This window comes from Chiloscyllium punctatum, chromosome 13 (assembly GCF_047496795.1).
Source record: "Chiloscyllium punctatum isolate Juve2018m chromosome 13, sChiPun1.3, whole genome shotgun sequence".
In the NCBI taxonomy this organism is placed as follows: Eukaryota; Metazoa; Chordata; class Chondrichthyes; order Orectolobiformes; family Hemiscylliidae; genus Chiloscyllium; species Chiloscyllium punctatum.
Window position 1 is genome coordinate 18,727,038 of NC_092751.1, and position 25,071 is coordinate 18,752,108.

Here is a 25,071-nt window from a genome sequence, read left to right on the forward strand (position 1 = left end):
ATTTTTAACCCAGGAGCAGTTACCCCCCCAGCATGTAGAACTGTGTACCCCACCCCAGTGCATTGATTTGTAACCCAGGAGCAGTTAACCTCCCAGCATGTAGGACTGTGTACACCACCCCAGTGCATTGATCGGTAAGCCAGGAGCAGTTACCCTCCCAGCATACAGGACTGTGTAAACCACCCCAGTGCATTGATTTGTAACCCAGGAGCAGATAACCTCCCAGCATGTAGGACAGTGTACACCACCCCAGTACAATGATCTGTTACCCAGGAGCAGTTACCCTCCCAGCATGGAGGACTGTGTACACCACCCCAGTGCATTGATCCTTACCCAGGAGCAGTTACCCTCACAGCATGTCGGACTGTGTACACCACCCCAGTGCATTGATGTGTAAACCAGGAGAAATTACCCACCCAGCATGTAGGACTGTGTACACCACCCCAGTACATTGATCTGTAACCCAGGATCAGTTACTATCCCAGAATGTAGGACTGTGTACCCCACCCCAGTACATTGATCAGTAACCCAGGAGCAGTTACCCTCCCAGCATGTAGGACTGTGTACCCCACCCCAGTGTAATGATCTGTAACCCAGGAGCAGCAACCCTCCCAGCATGTAGGACTGTGAACCCCACCCCAGTGTAATGATCTGTAACCAAGGAACATTTACCCCCCCAGCATGTAGGACTGTGTACCAAGCCCCAGTGCATTGATCTGTAACCCAGGAGCAGTTAACCTCCCAGTATGTAGGACTGTGTACACCACCCCAGTGTAATGATCTGTAACCCAGGAGCAGTTACCCCCCAAGCATGTAGGACTGTGTACTCCTCCCCTGTGCATTGATCTGTAACCCAGGAGCAGTTACCCTCCCAGCATGTAGGACTGTGTACACCACCCCAGTGCATTGATCTGTAACCCAGGAGCAGTTACCCTCCCAGCATGTAGGACTGTGTACACCACCCCAGTGCATTGATCTGTAACCCAGGAGCAGTTTCCCTCCCATCATGTAGGATTGTGTACACCAACCCATTACATTGATCTGTAACCAAGGAGCAGTTACCCTCTCAGCATGTCGGACTGTGTACCCCACCCCGGTGCATTGTTCTGTGACCTAGGATCAGTTACCCTGCCAGCATTTAGGACTGTGTACATCACCCCAGAGCATTGATCTGTGACCCAGGAGCAGTTAACCTCCCAGCATGTAGGACTGTGTACATCACCCCAGTGCATTGATCTGTAACCCGGGAGCAGTTACCCCCCCAGCATGTAGGACTGTGTACACCACCCCAGTGCAATGATCTGTAACCCAGGAGCAGTTACCGTCTCAGCATGTAGGACTGTGTACCCCACTCCAGTGCATTGATCTGTAACCCAGGAGCAGTTACCCTCCCAGCATGTCGGACTGTGTACCCCACCCCAGTACATTGATCTGTAACCCAGGAGCTGTTACCCTCCCAACATGTAGGACTGTGTACACCACCCCAGTACATTGATCTGTAACCCGGGAGCAGTTACCCCCCCAGCATGTAGGACTGTGTACACCACCCCAGTGCATTGATATGTAACCCAGGAGCAGTTACCCAACCAGCATGTAGGTCTGTGTACCCCACTCCAGTGCATTGATCTGTAAACCAGGAGCAGTTACCCTCCCAGTATGTAGGACTGTGTACACCACCCCAGTGCAATGATCTGTAACCCAGGAGCAGTTACCGTCCCACAATGTATGTCTGTGTACCCCACCCCAGTTCATTGATCTGTAAACCAGGAGCATTTACCCTCCCAGCATGTAGGACTGTGTACTCCACCCCAGTACATTGATCTGTAACCCAGGAGCAGTTACCCTCCGAGCATGCAGGACTGTGTACCCCTCCCCAGTACATTAATCTGTAACCCAGGAGCAGTTACCACCCCAGCATGTAGGACTGTGTACACCACCCCAGTACATGAATCTGTAACCTAGGAGCAGTTACCCTCCCAGCATGTTAGACTGTGTACCCCACTCCAGTGCATTGATCTGTAACCCAGGAGCAGTTACCCTCCCAGCATGTAGAACTGTGTACACCACCCCAGTACATTGATCTGTAACCCAGGAGCAGTTACCCTCCCAGCATGGAGAACTGTGTACACCACCCCAGGACATTGATTTTTAACCCAGGAGCAGTTACCCCCCCAGCATGTAGAACTGTGTACCCCACCCCAGTGCATTGATTTGTAACCCAGGAGCAGTTAACCTCCCAGCATGTAGGACTGTGTACACCACCCCAGTGCATTCATCGGTAAGCCAGGAGCAGTTACCCTCCCAGCATACAGGACTGTGTAAACCACCCCAGTGCATTGATTTGTAACCCAGGAGCAGATAACCTCCCAGCATGTAGGACAGTGTACACCACCCCAGTACATTGATCTGTTACCCAGGAGCAGTTACCCTCCCAGCATGGAGGACTGTGTACACCACCCCAGTGCATTGATCCTTACCCAGGAGCAGTTACCCTCACAGCATGTCGGACTGTGTACACCACCCCAGTGCATTGATGTGTAAACCAGGAGAAGTTACCCTCCCAGCATGTAGGACTGTGTACCCCACACCAGTACATTGATCTGAAACCCAGGAGCAGTTACCCTCCCAGCATGTAGGACTGTGTACACCACCCAGTGCATTGATCTGTTACCCAGGAACAGTTACCCTCCCAGCATGCAGGACTGTGTACCCCACGCCAGTACATTGATCGGTAAACCAGGAGCAGTTACCCTCCCAGCATGTAGGACTGTGTACACCACCCTAGTACAATGATCTGTAAACCAGGAGCAGTTACACTCCCAGCATGTTAGACCTTGTACCCCACTCCAGTGCATTGATTTGTAAACAATGAGCAGTTACCCTCCCAGGATTTAGGACAGTGTACACCACCCTAGTGCATTGATCTGTAACCCAGGAGCAGTTACCCTCCCAGCATGTAGGACTGTGTACACCACCCCGGTGCATTGATCTGTAACCCAGGAGCAGTTACCCTCCCAGCATGTCGGACTGTGTACCCCACTCCAGTACATTGATATGTAACCCAGGAGCAGTTACCCTCCCAGCATGTAGGACTGTGTACACCACCCCAGTACAATGATCTGTAACCCAGGATCAGTTACTATCCCAGCATGTAGGACTGTGTACCCCACCCCGGTACATTGATCTGTAAACAATGAGCAGTTACCCTCCCAGGATTTAGGACTGTATACACCACCCCAGTGCATTGATCTGTATTCCCAGGAGCAGTTACACTCCCAGCATGTAGGACTGTGTACAACACCCCGGTGCATTGATCTGTAACCCAGGAGCAGTACCTTCCCAGCATGTCGCTCTGTGTACCCCACCCCAGTACATTGAACTGAAACCCAGGAGCTTTTACTCTCCCAGCATGTAGGTCAGTGTAGACCACCCCAGTGCATTGATCTGTAACCCAAGAGCAGTTACCCTCCCAGCATGAAGGACTGTGTACCCCACCCCAGTGTAATGATCTGTAACCACGGAGCAGTTGCCCTCCCAGCATGTAGGACCCCGTACCCCACCCCAGTACATTGATCTGTAACCCAGGAGCAGTTACCCTCCCAGCATGTAGGACTCTGTACCCCACCCAAGTACATTGATCTGTAACCCAGGAGCTGTTACCCCCCCACCAGCACGTAGGACTGTGTACACCAAACCAGTGCATTGATCTTTAACCCAGGAGCAGCAACCCTCCCAGCATGTAGGACTGTGTACCCCACCCCAGTGTAATGATCTGTAACCATGGAGCATTTACCCCCCCAGCATGTAGGACTGTGTACCCCACCCCAGTGTAATGATCTGTAACCAAGGAGCATTTACCCCCCCAGCATGTAGGACTGTGTACCAAACCCCAGTGCATTGATCTGTAACCCAGGAGCAGTAACCTCCCAGCATGTAGGACTGTGTACACCACCCCAGTTCATTGATCTGTAACCCAGAAATAGTTACCCTCCCAGCATGTAGGACTGTGTACCCCACCCCAGTGCATTGATCTGTAACCCAGGAGCAGTTAAACTCCAAGCATGTAGGACTGTATACACCACCCCAGTAAATTGATCTGTTACCCAGGAGCAGTTACCTCCCAGCATGGAGGACTGTGTACCCCACATCAGTACATTGATCTGAAACCCAGGAGCAGTTACCCTCCCAGCATGTAGGACTGTGTACACCACCCAGTGCATTGATCTGTTACCCAGGAACAGTTACCATCCCAGCATGCAGGACTGTGTACCCCACGCCAGTACATTGATCTGTAACCCAGGAGCAGTTACCCTCCCAGCATGTAGGACTGTGTACACCACCCCAGTACATTGATCTGTAACCCAGGATCAGTTACTATCCCAGAATGTAGGACTGTGTACCCCACCCCAGTACATTGATCGGTAAACCAGGAGCAGTTACCCTCCCAGCATGTAGGACTGTGTACCCCACCCCAGTACAATGATCTGTAAACCAGGAGCAGTTACACTCCCAGCATGTTAGACCTTGTACCCCACTCCAGTGCATTGATTTGTAAACAATGAGCAGTTACCCTCCCAGGATTTAGGACAGTGTACACCACCCTAGTGCATTGATCTGTAACCCAGGAGCAGTTACCCTCCCACCATATAGGACTGTGTACACCACCCCGGTGCATTGATCTGTAACCCAGGAGCAGTTACCCTCCCAGCATGTCGGACTGTGTACCCCACTCCAGTACATTGATATGTAACCCAGGAGCAGTTACCCTCCCACCATATAGGACTGTGTACACCACCCCGGTGCATTGATCTGTAACCCAGGAGCAGTTACCCTCCCAGCATGTCGGACTGTGTACCCCACTCCAGTAAATTGATCTGTTACCCAGGAGCAGTTACCTCCCAGCATGGAGGACTGTGTACACCACCCCAGTGCATTGATCTGTAACCAAGGAGCAGTTACCCTCCCAGCATGTCGGACGATGTACACCACCCCAGTGCATTGATCTGTAAACCAGGAGAAGTTACCCACCCACCATATAGGACTGCGTACACCACACCAGTGTAATGATCTGTAACCCAGGAGCAGTTACCCTCCCAGCATGTAGGACTGTGTACACCACCCCAGTGCATTGTTCTGTAACCCAGGATCAGTTACCCTCCCAGCATTTAGAACTGTGTACACCAGCCCAGTGCATTGATCTGTAACCCAGGAGCAGTTACCCTCCCAGAATGTAGGACTGTGTCCACTACCCCAGTGCATTGATCTGAAAACCAGGAGCAGTTAACCTCCCAGCATGTAGGACTGTGTACACCACCCCAGCACATTGATCTGTAACACAGGATCAGTTACAATCCTAGCAGGTCGGAGAGTGTACCCCACCCCAGTACATTGATCTGTAACCCAGGAGCAATTACCCTCCCAGCATGTACGACTGTGTACACCACCCCAGTACATTGATCTGTAACCCATGAGCAGTTACCGTCCCAGCATGTAGGACTGTGTACCCCACCCCAGTGCAATGAGCTGTAACCCAGGAGCAGTTACCGTCCCAGCATGTAGGACTGTGTACCCCACCCCAGTGCATTGTTCTGTGACCCAGGAGCAGTTACCCTCCCAGCATGTAGGACTGTGTACCCCACCCCAGTACATTGATTAGTAAACCAGGTGCAGTTACCCTCCCAGCATGTAGGACTGGGGACATCACCCAGTGCATTGATCTGTTCCCCAGGAACAGTTACCCTCCCAGCATGCAGGACTGTGTACCCCTCCCCAGTACATTAATCTGCAACCCAGGAGCAGTTACCACCCCAGCATGTACAACTGTGTACACCACCCCAGTACATTGATATGTAACCCAGGAGCAGTTACCCTCCCAGCATGTAGGACTGTGTACCTAACCCCAGTGCATTGATCGGTAACCCAGGAGCAATTACCCTCCCAGCATACAGGACTGTGTAAACCAACCCAGTGCATTGATTTGTAACCCAGGAGCAGTTAACCTCCCAGCATGTAGGACTGTGTACACCACCCCAGTACATTGATCTGTTACCCAGGAGCAGTTACCCTCCCAGCATGGAGGACTCTGTACACCACCCCAGTGCATTGACCCTTACCCAGGAGCAGTTACCCTCACAGCATGTCGGACTGTGTACACCACCCCAGTGCATTGATGCGTAAACCAGGAGAAGTTACCCTCCCACCATATAGGACTGCGTACACCACACAAGTACATTGATCTGTTACCCAGGAACAGTTCCCCTCCCAGCATGCAGGACTGTGTACCCCACGCCAGTACATTGATCTGTAATCCAGGAGCAGTTACCCTCCCAGCGTGTAGGACTGTGTACACCACCCCAGTACATTGATCTGTAACCCAGGATCAGTTACTATCCCAGAATGTACGACTGTGTACCCCACCCCAGTACATTGATCTGTAACCCAGGAGCAGTTACCCTCCCAGCATGTAGGACTGTGTACCCCACCCCAGTACATTGATCTGTAAACCAGGATCAGTTACCCTCCCAGCATGTAGAACTGTGTACACCACCCCAGTGCATTGATCTGTAACCCAGGAGCAGTTACCCTCCCAGCATGTCGGACTGTGTACCCCACTCCAGTACATTGATTTTTAACCCAGGAGCAGTTACCCCCCCAGCATGTAGAACTGTGTACCCCTCCCCAGTACATTGATCTGTAACCCAAGATCAGTTACTATCCCAGCATGTAGGACTGTGTACACCACCCCAGTACATTGATCTGTAAACAATGAGCAGTTACCCTCCCAGGATTTAGGACAGTGTACACCACCCCAGTGCATTGATCTGTAACCCAGGAGCAGTTACCCTCCCAGCATGTAGGACTGTGTACACCACCCCGGTGCATTGATCTGTAACCCAGGAGCAGTTACCCTCCCAGCATGTCGGACTGTGTACCCCACTCCAATACATTGATATGTAACCCAGGAGCAGTTACCCTCCCAGCATGTAGGACTGTGTACCACACCCCAGTACAATGATCTGTAACCCAGGATCAGTTACTATCCCAGCATGTAGGACTGTGTACCCCACCCCAGTACATTGATCTGTAAACAATGAGCAGTTAGCCTCCCAGGATTTAGGACAGTGTACACCACCCCAGTGCATTGATCTGTAACCCAGGAGCAGTTACCCTCCCAGCATGTAGGACTGTGTACACCACCCCGGTGCATTGATCTGTAACCCTGGAGCAGTTGCCCTCCCAGCATGTAGGACTCCGTACCCCACCCCAGTACATTGATCTGTAACCCAGGAGCTGTTACCCCCCCCCCCCAGCATGTAGGACTGTGTACACCAAACCAGTGCATTGATCTGTAACCCAGGAGCAGCAACCCTCCCAGCATGTAGGACTGTGTACCCCACCCCAGCGTAATGATCTGTAACCAAGGAGCATTTACCCCCCCAGCATGTAGGACTGTGTACCAAACCCCAGTGCATTGATCTGTCACCCAGGAGCAGTTAACCTCCCAGCATGTAGGACTGTGTACACCACCCCAGTTTATTGATCTGTAACCCAGAAGCAGTTACCCTCCCACCATGTTAGGACTGCGTACACCACACCAGTACATTGATCTGTTGCCCAGGAGCAGTTACCCTCCCACCATGTAGGACTGTGTACCCCACCCCAGTGTAATGATCTGTAACCCAGTAGCAGTTACCCTCCCAGCATGTAGGACTGTGTACACCACCCCAGTGCATTGTTCTGTAACCCAGGATCAGTTACCCTCCCAGCATTTTGAACTGTGTACACCACCCCAGTGCATTGATCTTTAACCCAGGAGCAGTTACCCTCCCAGCATGTAGGACTGTGTGCACCACCCCAGTGCATTGATCTGTGACCCAGGAGCAGTTAACCTCCCAGCATGTAGGACTGTGTACACCACCCCAGTACATTGATCTGTAACCCAGGATCAGTTACAATCCTAGCAGGTCGGACAGTGTACCCCACCCCAGTACATTGATCTGTAACCCAGGAGCAGTTACCCTCCCAGCATGTACGACTGTGGACACCACCCCAGTACATTGATCTGTAACCCAGGAGCAGTTACCCTCCCAGCATGTAGGACTATGTACCCCACCCCAGTACATTGATCTGTAACCCAGGAGCAGTTTACCTCTCAGCATGTAGGACTGTGTACACCACCCCAGTGCATTGATCTGTAACCCAGGTGCAGTTACCTTCCCAGCATGTCGGACTGTGTACACCGCCAACGGTACAGTCTGTTTTAAACTGTCTTTCATTGTCTTTCCTACCAAAATGTATCACCTCAAACTGCTCTGCACTGATCCCCATCTGCCATAAACCTGAACACTGCACCAATGTGTGATTGTACTGTTAGAGTTCCACACTCTCCTCCATCGACTTCAGAGTCCTTCCAGGTTTGGTGCCACCGACAAACATTGAGATTGTTATCGTGTCAAAGTCCCCATGAAACAACTGAAATCCTGCCCCACGTACACGAGTGTGAGCAAGTGAAATACTGATATATTCCTATGGACGGGGTCGAATAATGACATGCTGTCAATGGAGCAACAAAATTCCTGACACACGCCAGACGGAGCAAATGAAATATTGACAAACCACAGAGCAAGAAAAATCGGTTAGGTCCCACTTATCGATATTCATCAGGGTATAATGTGATGAAGTTGAAAGTGTGTACTGTACCTTTAAGAGAGGGTGAATGCTGTTCTGAACTGAGACCTTACAAGCTCCTGTGATATGAGAGGATGGCAGACCCAGAAACAGTATATTGCTGTAGAGCTGGAGTCGGGTAATAAGCAGTTAAGAGAAAGTGGGTCCCAGAGTTGTGAATAGTTGATGTAAAATGTTCACTTTCAGAGTGAAAAAATAAATTGATGTTTTTATTTAAACAGTGGAATTTGGCAGATCTGTCCCACATATTTTAACAGTTTATGAAGCGAATTGAGTATTTCTTTATGTTTCATTTAAATTACCAGATGAGCTTCACGCCGTGCCCTAACCATCCCCGTGTGTGTATCTGTGTGTCTCTGTGTGGGGCAGGTCTGCCAATCTCTGTGGCGCTTAAAGTGATGCAATGCCACCCTCTGCTCGCCTCCCCACGCCACTGCACAGGCATTGGCAGAGGGTGAAAACCAACAGGGATACATTCAGCACTGGGGAGGGAGAGGGCAGCTGCTCACCGCACCATCCAAACGGATATCTGATCCATGGACTGATCTAAATGTCCTTTAAACGTTGTAACTGTTCCTGCTTTCACCACTTCCTCTGGAAGTTCATTCCACACACAAGCCAGACTCTGTCTAACATAATTACCTCTCATGACTTTCGTAAATCTTTTTTCCTCGCACCTTAAAATATCCCTCAGTTTTGAATCCTCAACTCTAGAGAAAAGACATCAGTCCTTCAGCTTCCCTGTAACCCTCATTATTTTATAAACCTCTGTAAAGTTACTGCTTAATCTCATACTCTTCAGTGAAAAAAGTCCCAGCCTATCCAGCCTCTCCTTATAGATCACACCCTCCTTTCCCAGCAACATCCAGGTTAATCTCTTCTCAATCCTCTCCAGCTTAATAATATCAAGGTCAATGATATCAAAGTGAATAGTCAAGGTATTTTCTAAGGGTATGGGGAGTCCAAAACTAGAGGACATGGGCTTAAGGTGAGAGGGGAAACATTTAAAAGTGACCTAAGGGGCAGCTTTTTCACCCAGAGGGTGGTGTGCCTATGGAATGAGCGGGCAGGATGACCAGGCTGGACACAGTATTCCAGAAGGGGTCTCACCAATGTCCTGTACAACCTCATCATGACGTCCCAATTCCGATACTCAATGGTCTGTCCTACGAAGACAAGTGTGTTAAACAGCTTCTTAACCACACTATCTATATGAGATGCAAATTTTAAATAATTAAACCTCACGGCCTGGGTTTCTGTACTACAGCACTTCCAAAGGCTGAACTTTTCATTGTATAGGTCCTGCTGCTGTTTCATTTACCAAATCCAATACCTCGCATTAATCCAAACTAAACTCCATCAGCCACCCCTCAGCCTAGTGTGTGATATTACTGTCACCTCACCCTCCCCCTTCAATTTTAAAACACCCATCCGTCTCCAGGAGGCCTGCACACTCCGGCCTTGATTTTCACAAAGACCCTGAGCTTGGTTTGCCTTGTGTGGTTTGGGGGAGGAGGGAGAGATTACAGACACAGTCAGTGGGGAGTTGAGACTGGGCATTAATCAGCGGCCTGGTGTCACTTCATGGTTTTAGGAAAAGGGGAGTCGCACGTGAGAGTTGGGAAGAGTGATCGGTGTTTAGGGTGCAGAAATTAAGCTCTTCCTTCGTCTCTGGTGTTCAGTAATAAATATCTATTTGAGACCCTTCATTGGGCACAGTGTGTCTGCAGGATTTCTTTCCTTAATATTGCAGACTACAGATAATAGCAATTAAAGATGGTCATAGTTAATTTCGATAGCATAGCAAGTACACTCAATATCCTACAGTTGAGACAAATATCTTGCATTTGTTTAACAATACAAAGTGTTTTGTGTAGTTCAGTAATGGTAACCTGATTATAATAAATCCACATCAAGCTGAAAGTGGGCACTAAAATATGACCCAAAATCTGGGTATGGTAGTGTGGTGTGTAGTGTCCCTGTCTCTGAGCCAGAGGTCTGGATTTGATTCCAATTCCTGAACTCGTGTGGTAATGTTCCTTGCTCTGGGCTAGAAGGCCTGGATTCAAGTCCTGCCTGTTGCAGAGGTATGTCCCAGCATTCAGGACAGGCTGATGAACAAACACACAGGAGAATACTGTTACAGCTTTATGGGTATTGTCGAGCGATGCTAGTGTCCCTGCCTCCGGGCACAAAGGTCTAGGTGTAAAGCCCACAGAAGTGTCTCAGGATACATCTGAACAAACTGATTAAAATGGATTTAGAATTGGGACTTGATAGAGAAGGAAGAGGTGTCAGGATTGCATTTCAGAATTTAGGCCCGGATGACTGAAAGTACAGCCATTCGTGTTGATTGGGGTCACATTTTGCAGCAGTAAAGGTTTATAAAATCAAAATGGCCATAGATAGGGTGAGTAGTCAGGGGTTTTTCCCCAGGTTGAAACTAGAGGGCTTTGGTGGAAAGTGAGAGGGGAAAGGTTTTGAGGAGGCCTAAAGGGCACCATTTCACACAGAGGGTGGTGTGCGTATGGAATGAGCTGCCAGAGGAAGTGGTGGAGGCTGGTACAACTACAGTATCTAGGTACTGAGAGACCTGGCGAGCTTTTCCAGCAATTTCTGTATTTCTTTAAAAAAAAATGCATTCAGTTTAACACAGGTATTCTGAATAAATTAAACATTTTTATTTTTTAATGACGCAGGGACATATAAACATATCTTCAAATCGACCGAGACCATTTTCTGCTAAGGGTATGGCTCTGTGTATGACAGCAACAATGATGCACCTACATGGAACAGGGAATGTGATGGAGACATAGTTTGGACAATGTACAAGGAGACCTCACATGGTCCAGTTTGGGAGAGGATGACATTACTGTGTGATTCAACTCAGAGAGGGAGAAAATGTAATCTGCCTGAGAAGGAATGGCCTATTACACTCTCTCTCCTTCATTGTTCCTCATCACAGCAATGTGTGCGAGCTAAAACAAACTCTACAGTCATCGTTACCATTCTTATTTTTATGGAATCCCTGCAGTGTTGAAACAGGCCGTTCGACCCAACAAGTCCATACCAACCTTCCCAACACTTACCCCTGACTATTGCACATAACCGAGAAATCCCTGAACACTACGGCCAATTTAGCATGACCAATCCACCGAACCTACACAGTTTGTGGTAGGAAACAGGATCGCCCATTAGAAGCTCACACAGACAAGGGGAGAATGTGCAAACTCCACACAGACAGTCACCCAAGGCTGGAATCGAACCCAAGTCGCTAGTGCTGTGAGGCAGCAGTGCTCACCACTGTACTACCCTTTGGATGAGCCCTGACCAGAATTCACTGGAATCTCCTCACTGCTTGAAGCAAAGGGAATTCAGCTAAATCCAAACTCTCCCAGGATGAAATCCCATTGCTAGCAGCTGTGTGAGTATACTATCTTCAGAAGCAGAATAACGTTTTGGACAATCTCACAATTTTTCCTTTGTCACGAGTTCCAATAATATTTGGACCAATGTCTTCCATGTTACAGTTGCAGAGATGGTGTGTGTGTGTGTGTGTGTGTGTGTGTGTGTTTAGAAAGGGAAATATTGATTATATAATTGCAATACCCAAACAGTTTGCCATTCATCTTTCCATCACAGTTTGAGTAACATTGCTTTGGATCATAAACGTGTTGTTTTAGCAGATTAAAGAAACTAGGCTGACTTGTTCCTAAAACTGACCCTGACCCAATCTGAGACCGATATCATCTGCCATATCACCAACCTGGTCACATTTAACATTTGTTGTGAGCAGTGGAGGAGTGGGACTAGAAAAGCAAACAGTGACCCCAAAAAGCCAGGGTACTATAGACCAGTGAGCCTGATGTCAGTGGTGGGTAAGTTGTTGGAGGGGATTCTGAGGGACATGATTTACGTACATTTGGGAAGGCAAGGGCTGATCGGGGTAGACAACGTGGCTTTCTGCATGGGAAATCATGTCTCATTAATTTGGTTGAGTTTTTTGAAGAGGTGACAAAGAAGATTGATGAAAACAGTTTGGTAGACATTGTCTATATGGACTTCAGCAAGGTGTTCATTTAAAGAACAAAGAGCAAAGAAAATTTACAGCCCAAGAACAGGCCCTTCGCCCTCCAAGCCTGAGCCTATCCAAATGTACAGTCTAAATCTGTCGCCGAATTCCTAAGCATCTGTCTTCCTCTGCTCCCCACCTAATCATGCATCTGTCCAGACGCATCTTAAACGAATTGACCGTGCCTGCCTCTACCACCTCTACTAGCAACGCGTTCCAAATGCCCTCCACCCTCTGTGTGAAGTAATTACCGCGTGTATCCCCCTTAAACATTCCACCTCTCACCTTGAAAACAAAACATCTTGTTATTGAATCCTTCACCCTAGAAAAAAGCTTGTCTCTATCCACCGTGGCTATACCCTTCATGATACATGGGAGACAGGGGAAGCACGTCACAATTGGCTTCAAGGAAGAGGGATATTTTTCAGCCTGGAGGCTTGTGAGCAGCAGTGTGCTGTAAGAATCAGTACTGAGTCACTGCATTTTATCATTTATGTAAAGGATTTAGATGTGAATATAGGGGCAATATTTAGTAAGTATACAGATGACATCAGAAAGATGGTGTAGTAGATTATCTCAGAGTACAACAAGACCACAATTAGATTGGACAAAGAGACAAGGAGTAACAGATGAAGTTTAATTTAGATAAATACGAAGCTTTGCATTTTGGGAAGGCAAATCAGGGCAAACATTATACACTTCATGGTCAGGTCCTGGGGCGTGATGTGAAACAAAGGGGCATAGGGCTACAGGTACATTGTTCCTTGAAAGTGGAGTTGCAGGTAGACCGTGTGGTGCAGAAATCATTTGGCACATTTGCCTTAATCAGTCAGAGCATTGAATATAGGAGTTGTGGTGGTATGTTGCATCTGTACAGGATGTTGGTGAGGCCGCTTTAAGAATACTGCGTACAACTTGGTTTTCTGCAGAAATGACTTACACAGATGTTCCAGGACTGGAAGTTTGAGCTGTCGGGAGAGGTTGATTAGGTTGAGGTGTTGCCCCCTGGAGTGTCAGAGGCTGAAGAGTGACATTATAGAGGTTTATAAAACCATCAGGGGCATGGATATTCTGAACAGCCACGTTCTGCTCCACCAGGATAGGGGAGTCCAGAACAAGAGAGCATAGGTTGAAGGCTAGGGGGGTTGATTTAGAAAGGACCTGAAGATAAATGTTTCACACAGAGAGTGGTGTGTGTACAGAAAGTGCTGTCAGAGGAAGTGCTGAAGGCGGTTACAATCGCACATTTACAAAGTATCTGACAAAGGAGGGAGATTTACCAAATGCTGACAAATGGGTCTAGATCAGATTTGATATCTGATCGGAGTGAACAGATTGGACTAACGGGTCTGCTTTTGTTCTGCATGACTCTCTGGTTCTATAAGAGGGATGATGAAAAATTCTGTAAGGGCCTTTCAAGTCGTACTTCACTTCTCTGGAAGTTTATCATGCCTCTATGTTCACATTGATTGAAAGCTGCATTAGTGAAATATTTGACAAAGAAGTGAGTCACGGATAATGGGATATAGACAGCAAAGTGGGGCTGAGACCCCAACCTGATCAGCCACAATCTTAGTGCCAGGTGGAGAAGGCTCAATGTATCTAATGACCCACTCCTGCTCCTCAGTCCCATGTTGCTGTGTTCCATTCAGCCCCTCAAACCTGTTAGACAGGAACAGTTGGAGGCCACTTACTCCTATAACCTGGTGCACAGAAACAGAGGAGACCATTCAGTCCCTCAAGACTGTCACACACGCTTTGAGGTGATTTGGGAAATGTAATTGGAAAATCCAGGCTGGGTATGAAAGAGGCCCCTCATCTCTCATGAGAAAGCTTCCCCTATCTGCAACTTGTGCTTCATTTGTTGGTCATGTTGTAGACCAAGATTCACTGTGAATACAGCCCCCATACCTCACCCAGAGATGGCTCACAGAATCCTCTGGTCTCCCTGACTGCAATATGCAATACCAGAACATTCAGAAAAATAACACCCACTAACTTTCCAATAACAGAATGGGAGAACATCAGAAACAGGGGCAGGTCGTTCACTCCCCAAACCTGCCTTGTCCTTCACTAAGATCATGACTGATCTGCTCTTGGTCTCAAATCCTCTTTCATTCCCAATTTTTCATAGCCCTCAACTCTCTAACAGGTCAATATCCATCTATTTCATCTTCAAATATTTTCAGTCATCTCGTTCCCCTAACACTCTTGAGAAGAGAGATCCTGACATTCAATCCCACCTGTTTGAAGAAAACACGTGCTGCTCCTATATCATGGCTTATTGATGTGAACAAAAGAGATTGAGACAAGGGTTCAGGTAATAATGACTGTCCCTGATATCAAGGCAATGGTTGACTTCTGTTGACATCAAGGAGCTGAACTTAATGGGAATCAGAGTAAACTCTCCAGTGTTTGGTGTCAAACATGGCACAAAGGAAGATGTTCACCATCTCAGTCCTGGGTCGCCTCTGTGGGAGATCCTCAGGGTAGCTTTGTCTTCACAAACAGCTTCAGCTGCTTCATCAATGTCTCCCCGCCCCCACCTTCCCCACCATAAGTTCAGAAGTGGGGCTGGTCACTGAAGATTCCACAATGTTCAGAACGATTTATCCCCTGTCAGTTCCTGAACTGGCCTGTGTCCATGTGCAGCAAGTCCCAGACGCCATTGAGGCGTGTGCTGTTAACGTATCAGTAACATTCATGTAACAGCACTGCCTGACACTGCACATTGCCACAGTAAAATAAGAATTCATTCAACACCTCACGCTGGTTTCACAGGAATATGAGGAAGCCATTCAGCCCATAGACACTATTGGAGATGAACAGGGATAGCCCATTCAGTGCCTCCAGCCTATTACTCAGGAAGACAAGGCGTCTAGTGTGATGGACCACACCAGAGCCCCTCAAAAGTATTTGATGGCAATAGCCTAGACTTTTATGTTTTCTTATTTTAAAGTAAATGTAAACTTTCTGTTCCAGATGTAATGTGACAGGTCAAACTACTCGGTGTGAAGCAAAATACCATCTATTTCAACATGAAAGAAGAAATAAAACCACTGAAAGAGGAATTTAGAATAACGTAATTCTATTGGACAGCTTAACAGAATAATAGATCTAGGAGCTATTACTAATGAACTGTTCCAATATCGGGAAATCCCATAAACACAGCCCTTGGTAAAAAGAAATATTCAGACACAGAATGTCACAAATATTTCTCCAATCCAGGAATTAAAAACAGCATCAAGAGAAAATTCAGAGGGAGTAGCAATCAGGAGAATTTCACTGTAGCATCCAACTCTGTGGAGACCCCAATAGTTTTTGATGTTACTGAGAAACCAAAACCCAGAGATCCTAATCTGTGAGAGCTGGTCACACCCATTCAGGCTGCATTAAAATTAACCTAAGGCCTCCCTAGCTGTTTACTCAAGTGGTCTTAACTAGCCAGCTTGGTAACGATCGTTCAATCTCTCTCTGAAAAGAGACACGGACAAAATAACCTCTTAAAGCTGCAGCACCATCACACTTGTCACTACATCGAGCTGTCAAACAGGAACCAGGGGTAACCCAATCAGGCCCTTGGCCCTGTCCAAGTGAACAAGGAAGAAGCCAGTCAGTCCCTTGAGTTACTTACACAGGAACAGTAGGAGGCCATTCGCACCTCAATGCACTTACACCTCAATGCAGAATGAGTTAATTGATGCTGATTTCTGATGAATGTCTTATGCTCAATACGTCATTCTCCTGCTTCAAGGATGCTGCCTGACCTGCTGTGTTTTTACAGCAATCAACTCTCTACTCTAATCTCCAGCATCGGCAGTCTTAAGAGTCTCCTAATTGATGCTCTAACATGATGAACAAGTGGAGCAGAGGCTGCACAGACAGACCTTTCCACGTTGTTCCTCGTGGATCCGTTGCTCATGATGCACATGTGGGACTTTAACGTGGTTTTCAGATGGAAGGTATTGTGGCTGTTGTTGGGGATTGTGAGTAAACCTGACGTTCAGGACAGGGTTCACTCGCCGACTGCACAATAACGTGGGGAGAGTTAATTTAGGTATATAAACTATTAGGAATGTCACGTTAGACTGATGAATGGACTCTCTAAGTTCAAATAATGCTGGTCTTGTTCATGTTGATCTTGTCTAGTGCATGTCCTGTTCAGTATAACCTGTATGCCTTACTCTGTCCAAGTCTATTTCCACCCTATGATCTGCCTGGCCAAGCTTACTATGATCTGCCTCCACTGCTCATAAACAAAGTGTTTCCCTGTACTGAGGTACAAGTGACAATAAGTCAAACCAATCAATCCTGGGGAAAATATAGAATTTCTCTCCCTGTCAATGTCTCTTTTGGAAATAAGTGATCGCTGCCACTCCTCGTGTTTCAGCATCACCATTTCCTCGTCTCTTGCAGCTCTACAGATTAAACACTCAGCTTATTCACTCTGTCCTCATGTTACCATCACCAGTGTCTGTGGTAAGGAGATCATTCCTTACAAAGGACATCAAATCTGTAGAGAGTGCCCCAAGTGCTCTCTCAGCAAGTCTCTACAAGAGCAGGAAGATGGCTTTACTTATGTACTCGAATCATCTTACAATGAAGGACAGCATACCATTGACTGCACCCATTACTTACACAGGGTTTGATTCAGACCCTTCAGCATAAAATTGTGATTGGGAGATCATGCTTCCCAAATTTCTTAGAGTCCTTTGTTGAAGTGACCAAGAATGTTGATGACGGCAGAGCAGTAAGGCTTTTGATAAGGTTCCACATGGCAGACTGGTCTGGAAGGTTCCATCACGTAGAATACTGGGGGAACTGGCCAATTGGATACACAGTTGGCTCGTTGATCGGACGCAGAGGGTTTAGTGGAAGGGTGCTTGTCAGACTGGAGGTTGGGTCCAAAGATTTTTGTTATCTATGATTTGGTTGAGAATGTACAAGGCATGATTAGTAAGTTTGCAGATGACACAAAAATAAGTGGGAGCATGATCAGTGAGAAATTTTATAAGAAATTGCAGCAGGACTTTAATCAGGTGGGCGAGTAGGCTGAGAAATGGCAAATGGAATTTAATATGGATGTGTGAGGTCTTGCATTTTGGAAACTCAAATCAAGGTAGGAGTTTCACGGTGAATGGGCGGGCCTTATGGGGTGTAGTGGGCAGACAGACCTTGGAATTCAGGTGCACGGTTCCCTGAGAGTGGAGGCACAGGTAGGCAGGGCAGTGAAGAAGGCTTTTGGCACACTGGCCTTCGTCAGGCAGGACATTGAGTATAGAAGTTGGGAACTTATGTTGCAGTTACACAGGACTTTTGTAAGGCCACACTTGGAGTATTGTGTTCAGTTTTGTCAACTTGTTATAGGGAGGATATAATGAAATTAGAAAGAGTGCAGAAGAAATTTACAAGGACATTGCCAGGACCCAATGGTCTGAGTTATACGGAGAGGTTGGACAAGCTAGGACCTTTTCTTTAGAGTGTAGGAGACTGAGGGGCGACCTTATAAAGCTGTATAAGATCATGAGGGATATGGATAGGGTGAATGCTATCAGTATTTTCCAAAGTTTAGAGAATCGAGGACGAGAGGGGATCAGTTTAAGGTTAAAGGGGAAGGAATAAAAGGGAACCTGAGGGACCACTTATTTACATAGAGGGCTGGTACGTGGATGAGCTGCCAGAAGATGTGGTTGAGGGGGTTACATTAACAACATTTCAAAAGCATTTGGATAAATATGTCACTAGGAATGGACTGGAAGGATATGGGCCAACTGCAGGGAAATGGGGTTAGTGTGGATGGACATTTACAAGGTGGAGTCGAACCCCTCTGTTAATTAAAACCAAACACCCAGAAAATCTCGCCTCACCTCGTAATCTGCTAAAATATGAGTGACACAGATCTCCTACATTCCACTATTTAAACAAAAATTATCAAGTTAGTTTCTTAACTTTTATAGTGAAGACTAAACAAAAACTATTTGCAAATACAAACCCCTCTTTTCTTTGCTACTTACAATCTGACTCCAACTCTGTAAAAAATATGCTGTTCCAACAACCCACATATTAAACGTTACAATCTCAAGACCACACACTCTCTATCTTTCCCACTGTGTTCACTCTTTCAGCTGCTGATCTCCCCGGGTCATTTTTTTAAATGCAAGTAGGTTTGACATGAACATGTGTCTTGATAGAGAGTGTTTGAGAGGGCCAGTTAGCACTCCTGCTCTACAGCAGTTACTCTGCTGTTGGATGGCAGTGGCTCTCCCTCTATTTTCAAAATGCTGGGTTTATTTACTTCCCATGATATAATAATTCTCATAATTTGATTGATTTCCAGGTGTACGAATAATAATATTCAAATTCCATTGGCTTCGGATATTCTTAGCATTATTTAAAGTCTTTGATTGCATTTGAATTGCTGTCAAAACAACAACCAAAACTCAGGCTTCCATTTCCCAGCTAGTTGTTACATTTGGAACAGTCTGACCTTTAGCTGGCATCTGTGGATGTACTTTCGATTCAGCAAAACCCGTCCTATCTTAAAGTGAACAGACATTGATTAGATTCCAGGCAGTAATACATCCTGGACTATCTGTTATTCTGTACACTAACCTCCTTGAACCCCTCGATTAGATTCCAGGCTATAACTCACTCCGGGGTATCCGTTAATCTGTATATAAACAACCCTGAACCCCTCAATTACATTCCAGGCTGTAATTGAGTCCGGGATATCTGTTAATCTGCATATAAACCACCCTGAACCCCTCAATTAGATTCCAGTCTGTAACACACCCCAGAATATCTGTTATTCTGGATATAAACCACCCTGAACACCTCGATTAGATTCCAGGTTGTAACTTCCTGTCAGGGTTGAAAGGGAAGGCTGGTAGTTTTTGGAAATGCTGGCTGACTAAAGAAATTGAGGGTTTCGTTCAGAAAAAGAAGGAAGCATATGTCAGGTATAGACAGGATCGATCGAGTGAATCCTTCGAAGAGTATCAAGGAAGTTGGAGTATACTTAAGAGGGAAATCAGGTGGGCAAAACGCGGACATGAATTAGCTTTGGAAAATAGAATTAAGGAGATTCCAAAGTGTTTTTACAAATATATTAAGGCCAAAGGGTAACTAGGGAGAGAATAGGGCCCCTCTAAGATCAGTAAGGCGGCCTTTGTGTGGAGCCACAGAAAATGGGGGAGATATTAAATGAATATTTTGCATCAGTATTTACTGTGGAAAAGGATATGGAAGATATAGGCTGCAGGGAAATCGATGTTGACATCTTGCAAAATGTTGCAGATATACAGAGGAGGAAGTGCTGGATGTCTTGAAATGGTAAAACGTGGATAAATCCCCAGGACCTGATGAGATGCACCTGAGAACTCTGTGCGAAGCTAGAGAAGTGATTGCTGGGCCTCTTGCTGAGATATTTGTATCATCGATAGCCACAGGTGAGATGCTGGAAGATTGGAGGTTGGCAAACATGGTGCCAATGTTTACGAAGGGCGGTAAAGACAAGCCAGGGAACGAGAGACCAGTGAGCCTGACCTCGGCAGTGGGAAGGTTGTTGAAGGGAATCCTGAGGGACACGATGTACATGAATTTGGAAAGGCAAGGACTGATGCGGGATAGTTAACATGGCTTTGTGCGTGGGAAATCATGTCTCACAAACTTGATTGAGTTTTTTGAAGAAGAAAAAAGGAGATTGATAAGGCAAAGCAGTAGATGTGATCCATATGAACTTCAGTAAGGCATTCGACAAGGTTCCCCATGGCAGACTGATGAGCAAGGTTAGATGTCATGGAATACAGGGCGAAGTCGCCATTTAGATACAGAACTGGCTCAAAGGTAGTAGACAGAGGGTGGTGGTGGAGGGTTGTTTTTCAGACTGGAGGCCTGTGACCAGTGAAGTGCCACAAGGATCAGTGTTGGGCCCTCTACTTTTTGTCATTTATATAAATGATTTGGATGCGAGCATAAGAGGTACAGTTAGTAAGTTTACAGATGACACCAAAATTGCAGGTGTAGTGGACATCGAAGAGGGTTACCTCAGATTACAACAGGATCTGGACCGGATGGGCCAATGGGCTGAGAAGTGACAGATGGAGTTTAATTCAGATAAATGCGAGGTGCTGCATTTTGGGAAAGCAAATCTGAGAAGGACTTCGACATTTAATGGTAAGGTCCTAGGGTGTGTTGCTGAACAAAGAGACCTTGGAGTGCAGGTTCATAGCTCCTTGAAAGTGGAGTCGCAGGTAGATAGGATAGTGAAGAAGGCGTTTTGTATGCTTTCCTTTATTGGTCAGAGTACCGAGTACAGGAGATAGGAGGTCATGTTGCGGCTATACAGGACATTGGTTTGGTCACTCTTGGAGTATTGCGTGCAATTCTGGTCTCCTTCCTATCGGAAAGATGTTGTGAAACTTGAAAGGGTTCAGAAAAGATTTTGAAGGATGTTGCCAGGGTTGGAGGTTTGGAGCTACAGGGACAGGCTGAACAGTCTGGCGCTGTTTTCCCTGGAGTGTCGGAGGCTGAGGGGTGAACTTATCGAGGTTTACCCTGGGGTAAGGGAGTCCACAACCACAGTGCATAGGTTTAGTTTGAGAGGGGAAAGATATGAAAGAGACCTAAGGGACAACTTTTTCACGCAGAAGGTGGTACGTGTATGGAGTGAGCTGCTAGAGGAAGTGGTGGAGGCTGGTACAATTGCAACATTTAAGACGAGTTTGGATGAGTATATGAATAAGAAGGATTTGGAGGGACATGGGCCAGGTGCTGCCAGGTGGAACTAGATTGGGTTGGGATATCTGGTCGGCATTGATAGGTTGGACCGAAGGGTTTGTTTCCATGCTGCACATCTCGATGATTCTATGACTCTATAACTCACTCCGGGCGACCTTTTATTCTGCATATAAACCACCCTGAAACCCTCGATTAGATTCCAGTCTGTAAGTCACTCTGGGGTATCTGTTATTGTACATATAATCGTCCCGAATCCCCTTGATAAAATTCCAATCTGTAACTGACTTCCAAATTTTAAGGGACTCTGTACATTAGCCACTTCAATCGTTTGATTAGATTCCAGTCTGTATCATACTCCTGGGTATCTGTTATTCTGTATATTAACCATCCAATCCAAACCCTGTTGAAATTGTCCAACAGTGTTCAAGGATGTGTACGTGAGGTACATTAGTCAGGGGTAAATGTGGGGAAATGGATCTGGATGGGTTATTCTTCTGTGGGTCAGTGTGGTCTTGTTGGGCTGAAGGGCTTGTTTCCCCACTGTCGGGATTATATGAATCACCTGGAACCCTCTCGATTAGATTCCAACATGTAACTCACTTCCATGTATGTGTGACTGGCATGTTTCAAAAACACCCCAAAACCTTCAATTCTATTCCACTTCGATAAATACGAGGAGCTGCATTTTGGGAAAGCAAAATTGAGCAGGATTTATACACTTAATGGTCAGGTCCGAGGGAGAGTTGCTGAACAAAGAGACTTTGAAGTGCAGGTTCGTAGCTCCGTGAGAGTAGAGTGGCAGATGGATAAGATAATGAAGGCAGCGTTTGGTTTGCTTTCCTTTATTGGTCAGTGTTTTGAGTATAGGCATTGAGAGGTCATATTGTGGCTGGACTGGACATGGGTTAGGCCACTGTTCGAATATGGCATGCAATTCTGATCCCCTTCCTATCGGAAGGATGTTGTGAAACTTGGAAGAGTTCAGAAAATATTTACAAGGAGGATGCCAGGGTTAGAGGATTTGAGCCACAGGGAGAGGCTGAATAGGCTGGGGCTGTTTTCCCTGGAGTGTCAGAGGCTGAGGGGTGACCTTATCAAGGTTTATAAAATCATGACGGGCATGGATAGGATAAATAGACAAAGTCTTTTCCTTGGGGTGGGGAGTAAAGAACTAAAGGGCATAAGTTTAGTGTGAGAGGTAATATGAAAGAGAACTAAGGGGCAACTTGTTCACTCAGAGGGTGGTACATGAATGGAATGAACTGTCAGAGGAAGTGGTGGGGGCTGGTATAATTGCAACATTTAAAATGCAGTTCGATGGGTATATGAATGGGAAGGTTTGGAGGGAGATGGGCCAAGTGCTTGAAAAAGAGACTAGAGTAGGTTGGGATATCTGGTCGGCATGGTCGGGTTGGACCAAAGGGTCTGTTTCCATGCTGTACATCTCTATGACTGTATGACTCCGTGATTTTGTGACTCATTCCCTGTTATCTGTTGTTTTGTATGTAAACCACCTTGAACCCATCAATTAGATCCCAGTCTGTAACTCACTCCTGTGTATCTCTTCTGCTGTGTGTAAACCCTAAACGCCTCAATTAGATTCCAGTCTGGAACTCACTCCTGAGGATCTGTTATTGGATCTGGGAAGTGATCCTTGTTGGATGTTAGGCCGAAGACAAGGTAAACTAAATGGTCAAATGTTACATTGAGAGCAAGAACACAGAAAGCTGCTGGTTCATTTCTGTCCTGTTACATATCTCCAAGTTTCAGATTGGGGCTGAATTTCTGTCACAATGGGGAAAGTCTCAAAAGCTGTTTACTGCCCTGCATGAATGCATCATCATAACATGAATTCTCTTGCAAGATAGGAAATGGAGACAGCTTCTGGAAGGTGTCTGTATCCCTGTGTGTGTGATTCGGTGTGTCTGTGTATGTCTGTTTGTGTGTGATTCTGTGTGCGTGTTCAATGTTTTATATATTTTCAAACTGCATTGATGTTGCCTGTCTCTTTTGCTTTTCCTAATTTATATACACTCAATAGACAATAGACAAAGACAATAGGTGCAAGAGTAGGCCATTCAGCCCTTAGAGTCTGCACCGCTATTCAATATGATCATGGCTGATCATTCCTAATCAGTATCCTGTTCCTACCTTACCTCCATAACCCTTCGTTCCACTATCTTTGAGAGCTCTATCCAACTCTTTCTTAAATGAATCCAAAGAATGGGCTTCCACTGCCCTCTGGGGCAGAGCATTCCGCACAGCCACCACTCTCTGGGTGAAGAAGTTTCTCCTCATCTCTGTCCTAAATGGTCTACCCCGTATTTTTAAGCTGTGTCCTCTGGTTCGGCACTCACCCATCAGCAGAAACATGTTTCCTGCTGCCAGAGTGTCCAATCCTTTCATAATCTTATTTGTCTCAACCAGATCCCCTCTCAGTCTTCTAAACTCAAGGGTATACAAGCCCAGTCGCTTCAGTCTTTCAGTATAAGGTAATCCCACCATCCCAGGAATTCACCTCGTGAACCTACGCTGCACTCCCTCAATAGCCAGAATGTCTTTCCTCAAATTTGGAGATCAGAACTGCACACAGTAGTCGTGCAGTTTTACTGATATAAAATGGTGGCTGTGGACAAATCTAAAATGTCTGCCTGACTGATTTGTGTCAGGAATACTTTCAGCAAGGGAGAGGGGGCAATGTGTCAAAAGCCATTTCCATTCATTAATGCCAGCAGAGATAGGAAATGGAGACAGCTCTTTGAAGTTGAATAAAATGCAAATACCAGAACCTGTTTACAGTGAATGCGGAGAGACAATGTGACATTCCAGTAAGGTCTGCCTTACTTTCCAAGCTTCTAACATATGAGAGAGACATACTATACAAAATCTGATAGAGCTCAGCCACTGTATTGTAGATTTGCAGCGTTGGATCAGAATCCTGCCTGGCGAGGCGTTATCCCAAATTGAAGGGTTTCTCAAATCCTACACTGAAATTTTTTGGGTTCAAATTGTGTGTTATCTACAAATAAAAGAAAATAATGCACCTGCAATTGAACAAAGCTTTTCTGGAACTTTGTGTCTCTGTTGGTTTAAGTATCTTTCAACAGGATTGAATATAAATGAGACAGTGAGAGATAGGTAGCACTATAACCAGAATGTCAGTGCAGTATAAAAGGTATATTAATACTTTCAGTGAAAGGGGAAAACAAAGGAGGATAGTCCTCAAACAAGGAAAATTGGGAGTCAGTAAAGTTGTGTAGTTTGTGACTGCATTATGTTTATTTGAGTCAAGATTTGAAACCACTTGGCCAATAGTACACTTTGTGACTCACTCCCAGTTACAACTTATTTCACATAAAAAAGTTAACATATCCCTCGATTAGATTCCAGGCTGGAACTCACTCCGGGCGATGTGTTATTCTGTATCTAAAACTCCTTGAACTCCTCGATTAGATTCCAGGCTGTAACTCACTCCGGGCTCTCTGTTATTCTGTATATAAACGACTCTGAACTCCTCGATTAGATTCCAGGCTGTAACTCACTCCGGGCTATCTGTTATTCTGTATCTAAAA